This window comes from Hyperolius riggenbachi, chromosome 7 (assembly GCF_040937935.1).
Source record: "Hyperolius riggenbachi isolate aHypRig1 chromosome 7, aHypRig1.pri, whole genome shotgun sequence".
NCBI classification, from domain to species: Eukaryota; Metazoa; Chordata; class Amphibia; order Anura; family Hyperoliidae; genus Hyperolius; species Hyperolius riggenbachi.
Window position 1 is genome coordinate 18,580,236 of NC_090652.1, and position 22,764 is coordinate 18,602,999.

Here is a 22,764-nt window from a genome sequence, read left to right on the forward strand (position 1 = left end):
TGTATTTTTAAATTGTTTGAAAGTTTAGATGGTTGTATTTTTAAATTGTTTAAAAGTGTATCCATTCTTCCTCCCCCCCAGCCACGAACAATACCATGGGAACGTGGAGCAGCAGAAGTCCCCTGTGACGGCTGCCACGGTTGTTCTCCGCTGCTTGTCTTTTGAGGGGTGCTTCTTTTCCTCAGGTATTCTTGCCATAGCTGTTTGTGCCTTCTCTCCAGGTGCCTTCGTAAAGCACTTGTCCCTACGTGACAGTTGGCCTTTCCACGGCTCAATTTTTGCTGGCAGAGACAACAGATGGCTTTGCTCCGATCTGAGACACACACGTGAAAAAATTTCCAAACCGCTGAGCCCCCCTGGGCTGATGGCGCTACGGTGGCATCAGCAGCTGACGTTGAAGGGCATGTTGGCTGTCTGGCCATAGCTGGCGATACATGGCGCCGGACACTGCCCCCAGCTGATTCTGAGGACGAGCTCCCTCTTGTATTGCGTTCCGGAGTTGGAGCCTGATCAACGTCTACCACCACACATCCAGGCAAGGAGGGAAGCAGGCAGGCATGCACGCCCGCCCCGAGGTAGTGACCAAAAATAACAATACAGGACTCAGGAGGACCTTTTGCGGCCCTAATTGAAATGAACTAACTTTAAATCCTTTAACGGGAATCCGTTATGGAGGGCAAGTCTGCCATTGTCACTGCGGGGAATGAAGGTTGGATTCCGGCCAGAAGTGGGAGCCTGCTGAGACCCATGCTGTAGCTGCCCTGACTGTGCTTTGCCGACCAGGCATCTGTGGTCAGATGGACCCTTGAGCCAGCGGAAGACAAACCAAGTCGAAAGCATTTGCCAGGAATGTTTTACGGAGGGCAAGTTTTTTTGCCCTTTTTTTAAATTTTTTGAAAATGATAGATGGTTGTATTTTTAAATTGTTTGAAAGTTTAGATGGTTGTATTTTTAAATTGTTTGAAAGTTTAGATGGTTGTATTTTTAAATTGTTTGAAAGTGTATCCATTCAAGTGCAAGTTATGCACTGACTGCCAGGTATAATGTGCAGTCACAGATGCAGTGAAAGGTATGCAGTGACTGCAAACAGCCGTTTGTGTAGTGACGGCCGTGCTGGACTGGTGCGCACCGTGACGAGAGTGCAGGTGATGGTGGCTTTTCAGCCCATATGCTTGCCCGGCTGATGTAGCTGAATGACAGAACAGTGACTTTCCAGCTGATCAAATTTGGTCTGACCACAATGAAGCAACGACCTTAATATCTTTTGTGTGCCACCCCCACCCGAGACACTCAAATAGCCGGCGGTCATTGCTTCATTGTGATGCGCAAGCCCCTTCACCGCGGCAAGGTAATGATTACGAAGGGGGATGGGCACATGTACACGCACCAGAAAAATTAGTGTAGCGGCCACTGCTAGCAGCGGCCTTAAAAATTCAGGAATCCGCCTAGAGTCCTGGACCCTGTTGGTAGTGGCGGAGAAGGCAGTCAAGCGGCCTGCAGGCAGAGATGCTGTGTGTGGGGAGTGGACTGACTTAGTCTTCGGTCGTGCAGTAGCCCTCCGTGATCCATTCCTCATTCATTTTGATAAAGGTCAGGTACTGAACACTGTCGTGACTTAGGCGACTTCTCTTCTCAGTAACTATGCCTCCAGCTGCACTGAAGGTCCTTTCTGACAGGACGCTTGCGGCAGGGCAAGAGAGGAGTTGTATGGCAAATTGGGACAGCTCTGGCCACAGGTCAAGCCTGCGCAACCAGTAGTCCAAGGGTTCATCGTCGCTTTTCGCAGAGTCTACATCCACACTCAAGGCCAGGTAGTCTGCTACCTGCCGGTCCAGGCGTTGGTGGAGGGTGGATCCGGAAGGACTATGGCGAGGAGTTGGACTAAAGAACGTCCGCATGTCTGACATCACCCTGAGATCGCTGGAGCGTCCTGTTCTTGCCTGTGTGGACTTGGGAGGAGGAGGGTTACTGCCAGTGGTACCTTGATTGCGTTGTGCAGCCACATCACCCTTAAACACATTGGAAAGCATCATCGACAGCTTGTTCTGCAAGTGCTGCATCCTTTCCGCCTTTTGTTGAGTTGGTAAGAGGTCCGCCACTTTGTGCCTGTACCGAGGGTCTAGTAGCGTGGCCACCCAGTACAGGTCATTCGTCTTGAGTTTTTTGATACGGGGGTCCCTCAACAGGCTGGACAACATGAAAGAGGACATCTGCACAAAGCTGGATGCAGAGGTACTCTCCATCTCCTCATGCTCTTCCTCAGTGACGGGACGCAACTCCTCTTCCTCCCCCCAGCCACGAACAATACCAAGGGAACGTGGAGCAGCAGAAGCCCCCTGTGATGGCTGCTGCGGTTGTTCTCCTTCTGCCGCCTCTTCCTCCTCCACAGAAACACCTTCCTCATCATCACCATCATTAGAGTCTGACTCCTCTCCTTCCCCACACGACTCCTCTTCTTCCTCCTCCTCCCCCCTCTGTGCTGCCGCCGGTGTTGTGGAAACATCGGGTTCGTGTGTAAATGGCTCCAATGAATCCTGCTGCCCTAACTCTTCTTGTTCACGCTCCTCCACAGCTGTATCCACCACTCTACGCACGGCACGCTCCAGGAAGTAGGCGTAGGGGATCAAGTCGCTGATGGTGCCCTCATCGCGACTCACCAGTTTGGTCACCTCCTCAAAGGGCTCCATGACCCTGCATGCATTTCGGATCAGTGTCCAGTTGTTGGGCCACAACATCCCCATCCTCCCAGATTGTGTCCTTGTACTGTAATGATACAGGTAGTGGGTGACGGCTTTCTCCTGATCTAGCAGGCGAGAGAACATCAGCAGGGTGGAATTCCAGCGAGTCGGGCTATCGCAAATCAGGCGTCTCACCGGCAAGATGTTTCTACGCTGAATCTCTGCAAAGCGTGCCATGGCCTTGTAAGAGCGCCTGAAATGCCCACACAACTTCCTGGCCTGCTTCAGGACGTCCTCTAAGCCTGGGTACTTGGACACAAATCTTTGCACGACCAGATTAAGCACATGTGCCATGCAGGGTATGTGTGTCAGCTTTCCCAAATTCAACGCAGCAATGAGATTGCTGCCGTTGTCACACACCACGTTGCCGATCTCAAGCTTGTGCGGGGTCAGCCATTGCTCCACCTGTTTGTTAAGAGCAGCCAGGAGAGCTGCTCCAGTGTGACTCTCCGCTTTCAGGCAAGACATGTCTAACACTGCATGACACCGTCGCACCTGGCATGCAGCATAGGCCCTGGGGTGCTGGGGCTGTGTAGCTGGGGAGGAGATGGCGGCACCAGCCAAGGAGGAGGAGGATGACGACAGCGAAGCGGTGATAGCAGGTGGAGAGGAGGTGGCTGGAGGCCTGCCTGCAAGCCGTGGAGGTGTAACAAGTCGGTCCTCTGCGCAGCCACGTACTCCCTGCTTGCTGCCATCGGTCACCAGGTTGACCCAATGGGCTGTGTATGTAATGTAGTGGCCCTGCCCGTGCTTGGCAGACCAGGCATCCGTGGTCAGGTGGACCCTTGACCCAACGCTGTGTGCCAGAGATGACACCACTTGCCTCTCAACTGCACGGTACAGTTTGGGTATGGCCTTTTGAGAAAAATAATTGCGGCCTGGTATCTTCCACTGCGGTGTACCAATGGCCACAAACTTACGGACAGCCTCCGACTCCACCAGCTTGTATGGTAATAGCTGGCGAGCTAATAGTTCCGCCACGCCAGCTGTCAGACGCCGGGCAAGAGGGTGACTGGCAGACATTTGCTTCTTCCGCTCAAATACTTCCTTCACGGACAGCTGGGTACTGCTGTGGGCAGAGGAGAAGGAACCGCTCAAGGGAAGAGGCGGTGTGGAGGAGGGTGGCTGTGAAGGTGCAAGGGAGAAAGTGGATGAAGACGATGCACCTGAAGGAGGAAGAGGAGAAGGAGTTTGGCTTGTCTTTTGAGGAGTGCTGCTTTTACTCAGGTGTTCTTGCCATAGCTGTTTGTGCCTTCTCTCCAGGTGCCTTCGTAAGGCACTTGTCCCTACGTGAGAGTTGGCCTTTCGACGGCTCAATTTTTGCTGGCAGAGACAACAGATGGCTTTGCTCCGATCTGAGACACACACGTGAAAAAATTTCCAAACCGCTGAGGCCCCCTGGGGTGATGGCGCTACGGTGGCATCAGCAGCAGCTGACGTTGAAGGGCATGTGTGCTCCCTGGCCATAGCTGGCGATACATGGCACCGGACACTGCCCCCAGCTGTTTCTGAGGACGAGCTCCCTCTGCTTCTATCATGGAGTCGTCTCCTCCTACTCCTCTCTGACTCCTCCTCTGAACTGTCCCCCTGGTCATCTCATCTACCGGGAACATATGTGCTATCCGTATAATCGTCATCATAATCCTCCTGGCCAGCTGCGCTTTCCTCAGACACCTCCTCAAGTGCACCAACTTCAGGTGGTCCACCATCATCCCCATCCACACACGTTACGTCCATACTATCGCCACCTAACTCAGACGTATGAGGTGGTGTACCTGCGCCTTCTTGTTGTTGTGGCAGTAGTGGCTGGGAATCAGTGATTTCACCACCACCACCAAATAACTCCTGCGAAGTGTCAAATGCAGCGGATGTGGTGCTTGTTGTAGCGCTGGTGGCTGCGGGAGATGAGGTGTTCTGTGTTAAATACTCAATCACCTCCTTACGATTTTGGGAAGTGATGGCACGTGCCTTCTTCTGAGCACTGTATTTTGGGGCAGGTCCGCATGAAATCACAGCAACACCACCTCGCACAGCCACAGACCTGCCGGTGCCTGGTGGCCTTCCTCTGGGTCTGCCTCTACCTCTTCCTCTGCCTGGTTTGTTCATTTTGTCCATCTCGGGGGTATGCTAGCTATATGCAGTGAGGTGGGTTCTCACTCAACACAGCAGGTAGTTAGATGCAGTGAGCTGGGTTCACTCAACAGTAAAGGTACTTAAGATGCAGTGAGGTGGGTTCTCACTCAACACAACAGGTAGTTAGATGCAGTGAGGTGGCCAGGTGGGTTCACACTCAACACAACAGGTAGTTAGATGCAGTGAGCTGGGTTCACTCAACAGTAAAGGTACTTAAGATGCAGTTAGGTGGGTTCTCACTAAACACAACAGGTAGTTAGATGCAGTGAGGTGGCCAGGTGGGTTCACACTCAACACAACAGGTAGTTAGATGCACTGAGCTGGGTTCACTCAACAGTAAAGGTACTTAAGATGCAGTGAGGTGGGTTCTCACTCAACACAACAGGTAGTTAGATGCAGTGAGGTGGCCAGGTGGGTTCACACTCAACACAACAGGTAATTAGATGCAGTGAGCTGGGTTCACTCAACACAAGGCTAGGTATATGCAGTGATGAGGTGGGTTAAGTAAACACAACAGGTACTGGGTAGTTAGATGCAGTGAGCTGGGTTCACTCAACAGTAAAGGTACTTAAGATGCAGTGAGGTGGGTTCTCACTCAACACAACAGGTAGTTAGATGCAGTGAGGTGGCCAGGTGGGTTCTCACTCAACACAACAGGTAGTTAGATGCAGTGAGCTGGGTTCACTCAACAGTAAAGGTACTTAACCTCCTGGGGGATACAATTATATCGCCCAGGAGGTGGCGCAGCACTATTTTTAATTTTTTTTTATTTTTTAAATCATGTAGCGAGCCCAGGGCTCGCTACATGATAGCCGCTGTGCAGCGGCATCCCCCCACCCCCTCCGATCGCCTCCGGCATACAAAGCAAACAGGAAATCCCGTTCAGAACGGGATTTCCTGTTTGGCTTCCCCCGTCGCCATGGCGACGATCGGGATGACGTCATCGACGTCAACGACGTCGTGACGTCAGAGGGAGTCTCGATCCACCCCTCAGCGCTGCCTGGCACTGATTGGCCAGGCTGCGCAGGAGGTCTTGGGGGGGGGAGCGGCACGGCACGGCGAGTAGCGGCGAATCAGCGCGGAGCGGCGGCGATCGGTATATACACGCAGCTAGCAAAGTGCTAGCTGCGTGCAACAAAAAAAAAATTATGCAAATCGGCCCACCAGGGCCTGAGAAAACCTCTGTGGCGGCTTACCCCGAGCTCAGCTCGGGATTATCCCCCAGAGGGTTAAGATGCAGTGAGGTGGGTTCTCACTCAACACAACAGGTAGTTAGATGCAGTGAGGTGGCCAGGTGGGTTCACACTCAACACAACAGGTAATTAGATGCAGTGAGCTGGGTTCACTCAACACAAGGCTAGGTATATGCAGTGATGAGGTGGGTTAAGTAAACACAACAGGTACTGGGTAGTTAGATGCAGTGAGCTGGGTTCACTCAACAGTAAAGGTACTTAAGATGCAGTGAGGTGGGTTCTCACTCAACACAACAGGTAGTTAGATGCAGTGAGGTGGCCAGGTGGGTTCTCACTCAACACAACAGGTAGTTAGATGCAGTGAGCTGGGTTCACTCAACAGTAAAGGTACTTAAGATGCAGTGAGGTGGGTTCTCACTCAACACAACAGGTAGTTAGATGCAGTGAGGTGGCCAGGTGGGTTCACACTCAACACAACAGGTAGTTAGATGCAGTGAGCTGGGTTCACTCAACACCACGCTAGGTATATGCAGTGATGATGTGGGTTAAGTAAACACAACAGGTACTGGGTAGTTAGATGCAGTGAGCTGGGTTCACTGAACAGTATACAGTAAAGGTACTTAAGATGCAGTGAGGTGGGTTCTCACTCAACACAACAGGTAGTTAGACTTAGATGCAGTGAGCTGGGTTCACTCAACACAACGCTAGGTATATGCAGTGATGAGGTGGGTTAAGTAAACACAACAGGTACTGGGTAGTTAGATGCAGTGAGCTGGGTTCACTCAACACAAAGCTAGGTATATGCAGTGATGAGGTGGGTTAAGTAAACACAACAGGTACTGGGGTATATGCAGTACTGGGTAGTACAATGTGCAGCTCCCTGTCACACACACAGGCAGTCAGTCACTGAATGTGCTGGGCTGCTGGCAGTGGCACACACACTATCAATTAGCAAGGCTGTGCATGCAACAAAAGTGTCAGAAAAAAAAAAATGTACAGGTTGAGCTCTGAAAAGAGCTGTTGCTGGGTGCTTTAAAAGCAATATTAATCAGTCAGGAACAAGCAAAGCAGCCTAGAACCTAACTAATCTGTCCCTAAGAGAAAAAGTCTGCAGCAGCTGTCCCTTTCCTCTCTCTAGCAGGCACACGAGTGACTGTAATGGCCGCCGGAGGCTGCCTTATATAAGGGGGGGTGGGGCTCCAGGGCTTACTGTAGCCTGAATGGCTACAATGTGCCTGCTGACTGTGATGCAGAGGGTCAAAGTTGACCCTCATAGTGCATTATGGGGCGAATCGAACTTCCGGAAAAGTTCGCCTGGCGCAGGCGAACGCGAACCCCCAATGTTCGCCTGGAACCGTTCGCCGGCGAACCGTTCGGTACACCTCTAATTGGAAAGGGTACGGCATTGAGGAGAGGCAATGGGTACCTGAGAACCGTATGCATGCGGATGACTTAGTGAGGGAGTTTCATGCTTTACATCCAGAGAAACCTGGAAGGAGCTGTCCGGAGTCCACTCCTCGGGGGGGGGGGGGGGTACTGTGAGAACGCGGAAGAGCCGCCGCCATGATCCAGCGGCAGGCGGCTCTTTCCGCGCACACACGCGCCACACACACGGAGAGGCAGCCGCCTCTCCTCAGCATGAGGCGGCTGTCTCCGTGCAGGGACGCATGAAGAGCGGGGAAACCGCCGCATCAGACGCGGCGGTTGGTCCGCATGCCCCCGCTGCGGAGACACCGCAGAGCGGGGCAGTTGTGGCTGGGACTCGTAGTCCTTCAGGGTTTAGAGTGACGCGCGCGCACTCAGGAAGAATTTATGTCAGCCAGAGATGAGTCAGCTGACCAGGTTGGTCAGCTGACTCTGGCTCCCATCCTGATTGGTCCAGCACTTAGGGAGGTGCTGGAGAGGCCTCCGTGTATATATACAGCTGGCTGTTCACTTGTTCCTTGTCTGGCGTTGCGTTCACACATGTGGGAGCACCCAGATCCGTAGTCAGATCCGTTAGTGTGCCGGGACCAGCTGGAGCTGTAATCCTACACTAAGCTAGATTCTGTTGATAGCTTAAAGTACTAGTTTGATTGTGATTATCTGTTATGACCTTTTGCCTGCCTCGACTATCCTCCTGAACTCTGACCTTGTACCTCGTTATATCTGATACCCCGTTGCTGAACCCTGCCTGTACTTTGACTCCGCCTCTGCCTCCTGATTTTGTACCCCGATATTTCTGACATCCCGCTGCCGAACCCTGCCTGTACTTTGACTCCGCCTCTGCCTCCTGATTTTGTACCCCGATATTTCTGATACCCCGCTGCTGAACCCTGCCTGTACTTTGACTCCGCCTTTGCCTACTGATATTGTACTTATCTGCCCATCAGGTTACAACCTAGCTTGTCCGACCTCGAGAACCGACCTCACGATTTGAGGCGGTTCCCCGTCCCGTTAGTGACACTTCCGCCTGAGTGTCACTTTCGGACCTCCCTTCCCACTGTCTGTCTGACTCCTCCCGTCTTGGAGAACTCAGACCTGCGGAAGGGATCGGTGCAGTTCTCCTCGCTGCACTGAGGCTTGTCCTCTGTATTACTGTTGCACCAATCACTACACTCTACTCAGGTGACCAGAGGTTAGCTAGTATATTGGATTATCGGTGATACTGCAGATCACATATAATCTGGTATACGTCTGTATTTCCCGTGATACTGCAGATCACTGGTAATCAGACCTCTCTGTGCTTCACCGAGCGTTACACTAATGATTAATGAGCAGCTTCCTAGGTGGATTTGCTTAATATGCTGACATTGGTTGATGCGCTGGACGGGGCGCATGGCCCAGCATTGAAGGTGGTTTTGTTTACTATTTTTTCAGTACCGGAGTCTAGCGCTGCTATGGCAACGCTGGACTCATGCTGATTGGTTTGCTGAGTCTCGCGTGCTAACGCCGTCTCGATGATGCCATGACGTCACGTGGGAAGCCGTCCCACGTGACCATTGGGCGCACTGCTCGATAGTGGGCGTGCGCAGAGGAGAGGATGACGTTCTCCGCTTTGAGCTCGGTAAGTTTTGAATCATCAGCGCTCATTATGCACGGCCTGATAGTATGGAAGAGGTTCTCCATTACATCCGCACTGCAACCCCGCCCACGTGGGCACTGATTGGTGGTGCACGGGGAGTGTGATTATTTAAATGTTTCAATGTATGCATTTTACTTGTCACGGCTTCATCTGCAATTTGAAAAAGGGCTAGATAGCCCGAAACAGCAGTCTGTAATTGCTGCCACTATAATAAAAGAGTTTTAATTCATCGAAGGTGGTGCTGACCCATCTGTAAACATCCTGGTGGAAATGTGGCAGCTCTTGGTGAAGGTTGGCTCGGTAAAAATCTCCCATTACAATGAACAAAGAGTCAGGTAGGGATATCTCGCACTGCGTGATAGTGTCATGGAGGTCGCATAGGTTAGCATCAGGTGGTATGTACACACCAACAAGGACATATGAGGAGAACTTCCTCGGCGAGTATGTTGACCTGCAGTTGACCAGTAGGAGTACAAGTAGCACCATGAGGAGCTGATGTAAATGCAGATGCTGCCTCCTTTCTTTTTTCCAGAGAGGGTGGTGTCACGGTTTGCCCAGATAAGGATGAAGCCTGGGAGATGAAAGGCATTGTCTGAGATGTCATCGTACAACCATGTTTCCGTGAAAAAGTGGACTGGGATATTGCTTCCAAACTCCCTCTTGTCGCCGAGGAGACAAAGTTTGTCCAACTTGTTGGGGAGGGAGCAGACTGAGGGTTGGATGACAACAGATGTTTTCTTCTAAACCTCACAATCGCACCTGCTCGACTGCCCCTCCTCTGCTGACCTGCACAGGACCGTGGAGCTGAGCCAATGATTTATTGGACATGGCTTTAGATTGACTTGAACAGGAGCCTACCCTTGGAGTGAGGCGCACTGCATGTTTCCAACTGGATAAGCGGAGGCCTTATGTAGGTAATTTGCTTGATGTGAGGTGGCATGGGGGGGGGGACAGTTCCTTATGGCTAGCGTGGAAGAGAAGTGAAGGAGTAGTGGGGCAGCGATGGCTACAGCACCACAAATAGTCCACAGAGAACATAGCAGAACTACAGATCATAGCAGCCCATCAGAGTCTTGCACATCAGTCCTGTTGCAGTACATGTAACCATTAACCTCCTGGGCAATAATCCCGAGCTGAGCTCGGGGTATGTCGCGCAGGAGGATTTCTCAGGCCCTGGTGGGCTGATTTGCATAATTTTTTTTTTGTTACACGCAGCTAGCACTTTGCCGCCGATCTGCCGCTACCCGCCGTGCCACGCAGCCCCCCCCCCAGACCCCTTGCGCAGCCTGGCCAATCAGTGCCAGCCAGCGCTGAGGGGTGGATCGGGACTCCCTCTGACGTCACAACCTCGATGACGTCGATGACATCATCACGAGCGTTGCCATGGCGAAGGGGGAAGCCAAGCAGGAGATCCCGTTCTGAACGGAATCTCCTGCTTGCGCTGAGCGCCGGAGGCGATCGAAGGGGGTGGGGGGATGCCGCTGCACAGCGGCTATCATGTAGCTAGCGCTAGGCTAGCTACATGATTTAAAAAAAAAAAAAATCTTAAAGTGCTGCGCCCCCTCCTGGGCGATGTAATTGTATCACCCAGAGGGTTAAGGGGCATGGTTGTATACAGTCCATCAATCACAGAAAACATAGTATATCATGAGGGGCATAGCCAGTGGTTCCCAACCTTTTTGAAGTGGTGACACGTTACGCCAAAGGCTCAAATCTCCGTGACACATCACATATGTACAATTGAAAAATACTCAGAAAAACCACAAAATGGATGAAAGAGTGCATTATCCCAAATACACTTAAAAATGAAAATGAGGGCTAGAACATTTCAGAAAGAAAAAAACAAAAAAAACAAAAAACAAACAAACAATCAGTGGGACAGTTAGTTATAACAATATATCAGTAAAACAATTATGGTAACATTCTCTCCAGAAAGGCAGGATTATTTACTGGGATATTCAGAACAAGCACTTAGACAAACAATTTGTAGTCGATTATTATATAATAAAATACATGCATGTCAAAAGGTATCTAACAATGAGCAGATTGATATAGTAAAGTAAAAGGGTCAGGGGCGTAACTAGAAATCACTGGGCCCCCCTGCGAAAATGAGGATGGGGCCCCCCCATAGGCGCCAAATAATCGTAATGGGGCAGCGTTTCATTATAAAATAATCCTAATGCAGCAATGTTTTACCAGAAATGAATCGTAAAATGGGCAGCATTTCACCATAAAATAATCGTAAAGTGGGCAGCATTTCACCATAAAATAATCGTAAAGTGGGCAGCATTTCACCATAAAATAATTGTAAAGTGGGCAGCATTTCACCAGAAATTAATCATAAATTAGGCAGCATTTCATCAGAAATTAATCGTACATTGGGCAGCATTTCAGCAGAAATTAATCGTAAATTGGGCAGCATTTCACCAGAAATTAATTGCAAATTGGGCAGCATTTCCCTATAAAATAATCGTAAAGTGAGCAACTTTTCCCCATAAAATAGTCGTAAAGTGGGCAGCAGTCACCATAAAATAATCGTAATGTGGGCAGCAGTCACCATAAAATAATCGTAATGTGGGCAGCAGTCATCAGAAAATAATCGTAATGTGGGCAGCAGTCACCATAAAATAATCGTAAAGTGGGCAGCAGTCACCATAAAATAATCGTAATGTGGGCAACAGTCATCAGAAAATAATCGTAATGTGGGCAGCAGCCAGCAGTTATCAGAAAATAATCGTAAAGTGGGCAGCAGTCACCATAAAATAATCGTAAAGTGGGCAGCAGTCACCATAAAATAATCGTAATGTGGGCAACAGTCATCAGAAAATAATTGTAATGTGGGCAGCAGCCAGCAGTTATCAGAAAATAATCGTAATGTGGGCAGCAGTCACCAGAAAATCGCAATGTGGGCAGCAGTCACCAGAAAATCGCAATGTGGGCAGCAGTCACCAGAAAATCGCAACGTGGGCAGCAGGCACCAGAAAATTGCAATGTGGGCAGCAGTTACCAGAAAATCGCAATGTGGGCAGCAGACACCAGAAAATCACAATGTGGGCAGCAGTTACCAGAAAATCACTATATGGGCAGCAGACACTAGAAAATCGCAATATGGGCAGCAGACACCAGAAAATCGTAATGTGGTCAGCAGACACCAGAAAATCGCAATATGGGCAGCAGTTACCAGAATATCGCAATGTGGGCAGCAGACACCAGAAAATCGCAATGTGGGCAGCAGACACCAGAAAATCGCAATGTGGGCAGCAGTTACCAGAAAATTGCAATGTGGGCAGCAGTTGCCAGAAAATCGCAATGTGGGCAGCAGTTACCAGAAAATCACTATATGGGCGGCAGTTACCAGAAAATCACGATGTGGGCAGCAGGCAGCAGAAAATCGCAATGTGGGCAGCAGTCACCAGAAAATCGCAATATGGGCAGCAGTCACCAGAAAATCGTAATGTGGGCAGCAGTTACCAGAAAATCGTAATGTGGGCAGCAGGCACCAGAAAATCGTAATGTGGGCAGCAGGCACCAGAAAAAAACAATTGCACGCGCAGCTCCCCAACGATCCTCCTGCAGCACATCTGCCACGCTGACAGGCAGAGTGCAGGGCTATGACAAGATGGCACCCGAAGCCCTGTACTGGAGACACAAATAGTCTCCAGTGCAGGGCTTCGGCAGCCATCTTGCCGTAGCCCTGCTCTGCCTCCCGGGAGACTGCGCGCTGCAGGCAATGAACTGGCCCGGCGTCTATTAGACGCTGCGGCCAGTTCTACACCTGGCTGGGGGGCCCCACAATCGGGGGCAGCAGCGCTTTCCCCGCACTCGGCTGGCGGGCCCCAGAGGGCCCCCGGGCCCCCTGCAGCCTATGGGGTTGCATCCCCAGTAGGTATGCCACTGAATAGGGTATATAAAGTGAAAATAACTTGATACAGTCTGAACAGTCTGTAGAATTACCGTTTCCTTTGTCCAAACAGAAGATAAGAAGTTCTGTGGGTAATAGTCCAAGGATAAAAGCCCGGGTCCAATATAGGCTAGCGAATCCTCGATGGTATGGATTGGCAAGAAGGACCCTGGAAGATTTGCAATTGTTACAAATGTACCCATTTAGTCATTCCACCATGATAGCCAAAACTTTTTGTGGGTCCATGGAGATACCATTTATGGATATGATCAGGTTTAAAAACTGAATGGAATGTTTTCTGGATTTGCATTTGTGAGCCTTGAAATAAAGTTTGTGTTTCCTGCCTCTTTCCAGGCCTTTAGAATCATAAGTGTGGCAGAGTTTCAAAGATGTGCCAAATGTCAGGATATGATCTAACTAAACAATATAAAATGGTTTAGACTGTCTCCAAAAATATCATTCATAAAATACTGAAGAGTGGCAGGGGCTCTGATAAGTCCAAAAAGCATACAACAACAAGATATTTATAATACCGATATTGTAAAATCCAAAAAGTCACTCATAGGTAAATGGCAATCCCTTATTAACAATGAACCAGATCCCTGCTGCTAGCAGAAATATCTGACCCTACTAGAGTTGGGTAATACTGGAAATGGGGTTTTGGAAGCCCTTTGTCAGGATCATGTCCTGTCGTGATCATGTTTGTGGCTTATCCTGCTGGCCGCGATGTTTCTGCGATCAAGCTGTTCTGCTCAGTTGTAATTCTATTTCTGCAAGTTGTATTTTGTTGCCCATGGATCTAAGCCCTAGTTCTGTCAGTCTGCCTGCAGCTCCTGATCAGTCTCATTACCATTCAGTTGTGCCAGGATTTGCATATCTCCCTTCAGTGAATGCTGCCAGGTTAAAAGTCTGCTTCCTGTTCACTTCATTGCTCTGCATAGCTACAGCAAAGGCTGGTGCTATGAGCCCCTGTCCCGGTAAACGATATTCCCCGGTTGCCTTGATCGGTGGTTGTCGTAGTTAGGGATGCTCATCTGGATTCCGCGGAAATGCAATTTCCGAAATTCCGACCGGAAATTGCATTTCCGCATCGGAATGCGGAAATCGGTAATGCAAGTGCCGTAGGCGGATTTCCGCCGGAAATCGCGGAAATTCCACCCGACTTTAACATCGATTTTCAAAAACTATAAGGTCTTTTTGAAAACTTTTTTTTTGCATCTTGTTCACAAGATTCAGTTTAATAAACTCTGAAAATTTGGTGTTTCTAGGACTTAAGGGGGCTTTGCTATTAACCGCTAAAGTCGGCGGATTTTTACTGTAATGTAAAATGCAGAAAGTCTGCATCTGCCTATTTTCTGCATTTTACATTACAGTAAAAATCCGCCGACTTTAGCGGTTAATAGCAAAGCCCCCGTAAGTCCTAGAAACACCAAATTTTCAGGGTTTATTAAACAGAATCTTCTGAACAAGATGCAAAAAAAAGTTTTCAAAAAGACCTTATAGTTTCTGAGCAAATCGATGTTAAAGTCGGGCGGAATGCGGGTAATTGGTACATGGCGGAATGCGGATTTACCGCGGAATCGGAAATTGGCATTCCGACTACCCCTAGTCGTAGTCTAGTTATTATTGGAGTGGCGTCTAGCGCGCTCCTTCTAGCATTGATCACTGTATCATTTGTATTACCGTGCCTTGTCTTGTCTTGTACCTTGCGATCGCATTGTCTCCAGCGGTGGCTGACGGTGGGTCCTCCAGTCTTGTTCCTTGTGGATTGCATTCGCCCTAGTGGTAGCGGCAGTGGATCCTCCTTGCCTGTGTTCCTGGAGTGTAGACCATAGCCGCGGTGGCTACTGGCTGCACTCATCTGTCTGTCTTGTCCTGTGTTAACGCCTGCTGTTGCCTGGTGTAAGGCAACCGATTAGCAAGCGTTTACATTATCTGTTTGTCTGTGTTGATTGCTTGCTGTCGCAAGCGTTCATTCTGTCTGTCTCTGTCTGTTTGTGTTCCTTTGTATTACTCGTTACTAGTTAGGGTGGCACGCTTGTCACTGGGCGACTAACGCGCGGTGATCGTGTCTTAAATGCGTTCTCTGTTGCGAATGAGTGCGGAGTTAGCGTTTAGCTAGCGTTTGTTATTTTCCTTACGTTGTTTATTTTACTGTGTGTTCCTTTATTCCTTTCTTGCTGTTTCGCCCTGTGCTGTTTATCTGTCTGCTATCGCGGTTCTTGCGATTAGCTCTCTCGTGCTATCAGTCCAGCTCTTGATTGTCCGCCGTCGCTGGGTGGCGACTAGATTGGCGGACATTCACCCAGTCTGTCCTTGCTCTTTTCTGAGTTGCGCAGGTTACGCGCTGAGCCGTGTTTGCACCGCGCAGCCATTGTTCATTGGGATTGGTGGGTCGCACAGAGGAATGGTTGCTCTGTGCTCCACAACTCCCTCTTGTGTCTGTTTCCGCTTCTCCACTATATTTGGGGAAATCCCTGTTTCTCGTAGAGCGCTTGTACGCTGAATGTGGAGATTATCCCGCAAGCCTCACATTATGCAGAGCCAAAAACAAATCCCCAAGGTGGAGGAACCTTCCAGCAAATATGACATTGTTCATTTTGGTTCCTGTACCTTTAAGAAATTTAAAAATCTTGAACCTGAAACAGCAGATGAATTTTTATCTGAGTGCGCTAAACTTTTTGCGAACCCTGAATTCCAAGCCACCCCAGTGTCTACCTGGGCCCACCAAATGGCCTACATTCTGTTTGAGGGCGAATTGTTAAGGTGGGTTTATGATGTGTTAGATCATAGCACCCTGGGTCAAACACCCCTGGAATTCTTGGACTTTGTAATTCATAATTGGCTGAAAATATCACAATTACCATACCCCCTTAACAAGTTGTTGTCGGCAGCTCAATCTGCTGTTCCATCTACTCTGTGCAAAATCTCTCAACCTGCAAAGATTTGCATTAACAGTTCGCCTTCATCCAAAAAGCAGCCATCAAAAGCTGCTAAGTCTAAACGTAAAAGGTCTAGAAAGGCTTCCCAGCTAAAAAATCCGTTGCCCATAGCAACAGCTACTGAAAAGTGTATTCCTTTAAAATGTAGAGAACATACTTGTTTCCCTGATACAAGTATGTGGGAACCTCCCTTTGCACCATGGGAAATCGGGAGTCTGATTGAAGAGTTGGATACTGATTGGAGATCGTTCTGCGATTTCTATATCGGGAAAAATGAAGTGTTTGTAAAGGCTTGTATTGACTCTGCACGTTGATTGAAACTGGTGAGTGTGATCAAGACTGGGTGAACCCAATGATTTACGCTTGGGAAACGATTTTGTCTTAATTGCATTCTATCAATGTATCAGCTCCATCTACAAATATTGTTCAGTATGAATGCTCAGACCTAGTCAGGTGTGAATGTCCAGTTTCGCAGTCGATTGCGATTTTGGATTCGCAAATTTTGCGTCTTGACTCTTATGCGTCAGCAACGCTGTCTGAGCAGCTGTTATGTGAACCTGAAGTTGTGGAACCCTTGCCTTGTCCCGTAAATGCTCCTGTCATTCCGCCCTGTACCATGGATGATTCAATGGTGCTTCCCAGCAAAACAAAAATTTCTGCATCCCTGCCTTGTCCAGTAAACATTTCTGTGATTCTGCCCTGTACCATGGATAACTTAATGTTATCTCCCAGCAAAATTGAAGCTTCTGAGCACTTACCTTGTCCAGTAAATGTTCCTGAGATCTCGCCCTGTGCCATGTATAGCTCAATAATGCTCTCCAGTGAAACTGAAGCTAAGGATACATCCTATGCGTTGCCTTATTTAAAATCTCCAGCAGAGGGTACTGAAGCCCTCCTGATTTCTGTTGGTGCTGCAGTTTTATTTACCTGTTTTTCAGCCGTCTTGGAATTACTGTCTAGTAAGAACAGTACCCATGATTCCTTGTTCTCTGAAACAATGAACAAGGAATCATTGTCTGTTTCAGCAAACTCCTCTGTGGAGTAAACTTGTATGCGACCTGGTTTGATTGACAAGGTTGAATCCCAGTCTGTTGTAAACACATCCATTGAACTACAGCTCTGTCCTCTAAATGTTTCAGAGGTCCAGCCCTGTAACATGGAGAGTTCTGATTCCCTGTCTTGTGTGGCAAAGACCCCAGGGTGTCTTCCCTGCCCCCCAGGTCCTTCAGAAGTGCTGCCCACCTCAGTGGGCATTGCTATAATCCTGTCCGCGTTGGCAGCTCTTTTGGAGCTTCAGTCCAGTGTAGACAATGGTGAGTCTCTGTTAAATGCTGAAAAAGTCACAGAGAACGTACATATGCCTGAGAAAATGTCCTGTCCTGCTAATGTCTTTGAAAATGCCTTGTCTTGTGTCCTAGTTGAATCGGTGACTCCGAAGTCTGATTCTGAGTCACTCTGTGGAAATCCAGTGGTTGAGTCTGCTGGTCAGGTTGGTGCCTTGCTCTGTTCTGGTTCTGGTCTGGCTGTGACAGTTTCAGAGGTTCATGGTTCCCCAGCCTGCCCTCCGGTTACTCTCGTATCAGTGTGCCCAGACGCTTTCCGTGACCTAGGTTGCCCAGATGTGCCCTGTGTGTTGGTGTGCCCTGATGTTCCTCTGGTGGTTCTTTGTCCAGATGGTGTCGCTAATACCGCATGCCCTGATACAGTTCTGATTCCTGAAAACTCTGATCGAGACCGTTGCCTCCATGTGTCTGGCCTGGGAGTTTCTCTGAGTTCCATAGGGGGTCCTAACAGATTACCCTGTGACCTTAAGTGATGTTCCCTTCACTTAGGGTCTCTTTGGAGCTTCAAAGTGTTCTGGGAGATCTCTGAGGAATCTTGCCTTGGTACCTTGGACTGGTCCGATAATGAGTGTTGTTCTGGTGGCTTTGGAAGGTTCAGGTTCTTTGGACATTGCCTAGGGGACTGTGGGTCTCATGCCAAGGGTTTCTGAAAGCATTGTTCTGAAGGGCGCGGGTCTGACGGGTTCACACTGGAGCTTGTTGTTCTGATGGGCATAGTCTTAGGGGTTCTGGTTCCGTTTGTTTCTGTGCTGGTTGGACCAATCCTGGAATTACACTTTGTTGGGCTACTCCAACCTACATGAGTCATCAGTCAGATCATTCTGCTGAAAGTGTCAGTTCTGAAAAGCGTCTGGAAGCCGCTTTTAAGGGGGGGGGGGGGGGGTACTGTCAGGATCATGTCCTGTCATGATCATGTTTGTGGCTTATCCTGCTGGCCGCGATGTTTCTGCGATCAAGCTGTTCTGCTCAGTTGTAATTCTATTCTTGCAAGTTGTATTTTGTTGCTCATGGATGTAAGGGTGCATACAGACATACGATAACGATCGTTCGTTCTGAACGACGAACGACGTTAAAGGAGGTATCGGCCGATGATCGTTTGAAGAAAGGCTACTTTGAACATCGTTCGTGCACGAACGATCTTGGAACGAGCATTGCGTGCGCAACATGATGTATAAACTGATTTCAAACACAAGTGTCAAAAAGAACTGTTTGAGCATGTGCAAAGCTTTGAGAACGAACGATCAACGACCGATCGTTGTACAGACATTACTTTTTGAACGATGGTCGTTGGAAAAGATCTGGCAGAATGGATCGTTCTTTACCAACGACATATCTCGTTTTTACGAACGACCGTCGGCCAATGCCGTCGGTAACGATCGTTTTAAACGACTATAGTCGCATGTCTGTACGCACCCTAAGACCTAGTTCTGTCAGTCTGCCTGCAGCTCCTGATCAGGCTCATTACCATTCAGTTGTGCCAGGATTTGCATATCTCCTGTCACAGGAGCCCTAGTGGTCAGACCGCAAATTGCCTTCCAATCGGTTTCAGCACACAGACCATGCAAGCTTTGGTGGCGATCTTTGCGCAGAAACCGACAGAAATTTGGGCAGCAGCCCGACCAGAAGGGAGCCTGTGGGGTTACGGAAATACAACTTACACATAATTTCAGGGTATAACTGCCACCACCACTGGTATGGGCCAGTGGACCTGACTGACTGACTGGTCCTGCGAATAAAAACGCTTAAACACACTCTATTCTGTCTAGATATCAACAATAGTAGTAGCGTCTCTCCAGAGACCTGGGATCAGTTTCTGTGTATGGCTGAAAAGCAGGGTAGTGGAACAGTGAATGACTTTAATAAAGTCTTTTATTCACGGCAATATAAATAATTAATATATACAGACAATTATTAAAATCAACAATTATTGAGACATGAGATAACACAGTAGGAAAATAAAGAAAGGGAGAAAAAATACTTAGTTTCTGGAAAGATGCCCTTTAGTGGGAAGAATCAAAGTTCCTTGGTAAAGTCCTTTTGTTTAAGCTCAATTTAAAATCCAAGCAAAATGGAAAATGCCCTTTGTTTCAGTTCAGACAAGATGGCCGATCAAGATGGCCGCTAGCCATGTGTCCTCTGGCTAGCACCAGACAGCTCTCATATAGATGGAATGTGGAGGACTGAGGGAGTGGTCCCTTGCAAACACTTTTGAACAATGCCCACCTTTGGGTGGAGCCTCAAGTACAGTCCAGGGGTTGGACAGGGGCGGTGTGCTCCCTGGAGGGGTGCTCTATGCCCACCAAATATGACATTTGCCATATCTCGGCTTACGCTTTCCGCACACACATGACCATCACATATTCATATTTCTCAGACTAGGCCAGTTCATATGATACCAAACTTGGGCATGTTTGCATGCCCGGTTAAAAAACGGTGGAATCCCCCGAGTTCTGGTTATGCCAGTGGCCCCAATTTAATATCAAAATACTCACAAGATCTGGACCAGCAGAATGATATAACTTTCACATTTCTCCCCTGAATGGTATTGCTTAAACATGCTTAGAATCCTAAACTCCATGCTTTCTTATTCTGTCTATATGGCTCCGGCCAGTCTGGGGGGAAAGCAGGTTTTGAATACCCCCTGCTGGGATTAGCTTCCTGAAAGCAAGGGTTTGTTCCTGCTCATTAAGGAGATTTTAAACTAGGATCTGGGGGGAGGCGGGAGGATAAAGTCTCAATATGTAGACAAGATAAGGTAAAAAGACAGTGGGAGCCTAACATTATGGGGGGTGGAGAGGGGGGTGGGGACAGTGTAAAGATTAAGGAGGTTGGTAAAACTTCAAGTAGCCCATTTCGTGTAAACAAAATTGGTAAATGTGTTGGTAAAAATATAAAGTGCATGGTAACCAATGCTCGGAGCCTTGCAAATAAAATAGACGAACTAGAGCTCATTCTGAATGACAAAGGCTATGACATTGTGGGAATAACCGAGACATGGATGGATGAAAGCCATGACTGGATAGCTAATTTAAAAGGATACAATGTGTTTAGGAGGGATAGAACAGGGAAAAAAGGTGGAGGGGTTTGTCTCTTTGTTAAGAATTCTTTTACAGCTGTCCTCAACGATGAGATGGAGGAAGATTGCGAAGATGTGGAGTCCGTTTGGGTAAATATTCATGGTGGAAATAAAAGTTGCCAATTGCTTATTGGGGTATGCTACAGACCACCTCTTATTAATGAAGCTGCAGAACTGCGATTACTACAGCAGATTGAAAAAGCTGCAAGTAAAAACGAGGTCATAATTATGGGCGACTTCAACTTTCCAGACATTGACTGGGGTATTGAGGCTACCCATTCTGGTAAAAGCAGCAGATTTCTGGCAGCACTACAGGACAATTACTTGACTCAAATGGTAACGGAACCAACTAGGGGGAATGCGTTACTGGATCTGATCATTTCTAATAGACCAGATAATGTATCAAATGTGCAGGTTCAAGAACATTTGGGAAATAGTGATCACAACATGATAACGTTTGATCTGGTGACTGATAGGCCACGGGGCAGCGGGACCACTAAAACTATGAATTTTAGAAAAGCAAAGTTCAATCAAATTAGGCAGGCACTAAGTTTGGTGAACTGGGATAATGTACTACAAGGGGACGACACTGAAGGGAAATGGCAAGCTTTTAAACGTATTCTCAATCAATATTGTAGTATGTATATCCCTTATGGAAACAAAATGTCTAGGAATAAAAAAAGGCCTCTATGGATGAATAGAAAGGTTAGGGATAAAATGAAGAGGAAAAAGAATGCCTATAAGGTCCTAAAACAGGAGGGGACTGAGGCTGCACTAAGCAATTATAAGGAGTGCAATAAAAATTGTAAAAAAGAAATTAGGCTGGCAAAGATCGAAGCTGAAAATCAAATCGCTAGGGATATCAAATCTAACCCAAAAAAGTTTTACAAGTACATCAACTCTAAAAAAAGAAAGGTTGACTGTATAGGAATCCTAAAGGATGAGGGTGGGAACTCAATGGTGGATGACCAAGGTAAGGCAGAGTTATTAAATGCTTTCTTTGCTTCTGTCTTCACAAAGGAAACAGCACTGTTGCAAATTACAGAGGCAGAAGAGTCTCAATCTTCTAACTGTAATATTAAATACTTAACGCAGGAAGAAGTAAAGGCAAGACTAAATAAATTAAAAATAGACAAGGCACCTGGCCCGGATGGCATGCATCCTCGGGTCCTAAGAGAATTAAGTTCAGTTATAGCTAAGCCCCTTTATCTTATCTTTTGTGACTCTCTTGCAACTAGCAGAGTCCCAGTGGATTGGCGTACAGCCCACGTTTTCCCATTATTTAAGAAGGGCAAAAAATCTGATCCAGGAAATTATAGACCTGTAAGCTTAACATCAGTTGTATGCAAACTATTTGAGGGGTTACTAAGAGATACTATACATGACTTCATAGTAGAAAATAATCTTATTTCTCAGCATCAACATGGGTTTACTAAAGACAGGTCCTGTTTGACTAACATGCTCAGCTTTTATGAGGTAGTGAATGCTAATATGGATATTGGGAATGCTGTAGATGTGATATACTTGGACTTTGCAAAGGCCTTCGACACTGTTCCCCACAGAAGTCTGGTGCAAAAGTTGAGGATGCAAGGACTGGGGAAGAGTTTGTGTGCATGGATAGGGAACTGGCTAATGGACAGAAAACAAAGAGTTGTGGTCAATGGATCGTACTCAAAATGGGAGACTGTTAGCAGTGGGGTCCCACAGGGGTCTGTACTGGGTCCAGTGCTCTTCAATTTATTTATTAATGACCTAGTAGATGCAGTAGTGAGCAATGTTGCTATTTTTGCAGATGATACAAAATTGTGCAGAATCATCAACTCTCAGGAAGATAGTGTCATATTGCAACAGGATCTGGATAGGATGGCTATATGGGCACATACATGGCAGATGAAATTCAATGTTGACAAATGTAAAGTCATGCATTTTGGTCGTACCAATGGTCTAGCACCATACAAAATAAATGGGATACAGTTGGGAACATCAAACTTGGAGAAGGACTTAGGAGTACTCATCGACAACAAGTTAAATAATCGTACTCAATGCCAAGCCGCTGCAGCTAAAGCGAACAAAATTTTGGGATGCATTAAAAGGGAAATAAAAACTCGAGATGCTAGCATAATATTGCCCCTGTTTAACTCTCTAGTAAGGCCACATCTGGAATATGGAATTCAGTTCTGGGCACCACATTACAAAAAAGATATTGCAGTTTTAGAGCAGGTGCAGAGACGAGCTACAAAATTGATACGTGGGATGGAAGGTCTCGCTTACCAAGAAAGGTTAGATAAACTGGGTTTATTTAGTCTAGAGAAAAGACGCCTTAGAGGAGATCTAATTAACATGTATAAATACATTAGAGGGCAATATAATAGCT

General features: G+C 47.8%; 1 protein-coding gene across 20 annotated transcripts in view; it reads left to right on the top strand.

Annotated features, from left to right (window-relative positions):
• LOC137524117 (uncharacterized) overlaps positions 1–22,764 on the top strand; it is a 515,954-nt gene that overhangs the window by 243,353 nt on the left and 249,837 nt on the right. The window contains exon 1 of one of the 20 annotated variants that reach the window (XM_068243650.1): positions 9,929–10,042. The exons of the other annotated variants lie outside the window; for them this stretch is intronic. The gene's annotated coding sequence lies outside the window, so the exon portion shown is untranslated. Of the gene's footprint in view, positions 1–9,928; positions 10,043–22,764 lie in introns of those variants that run through there. 20 annotated transcript variants of the gene reach the window in all.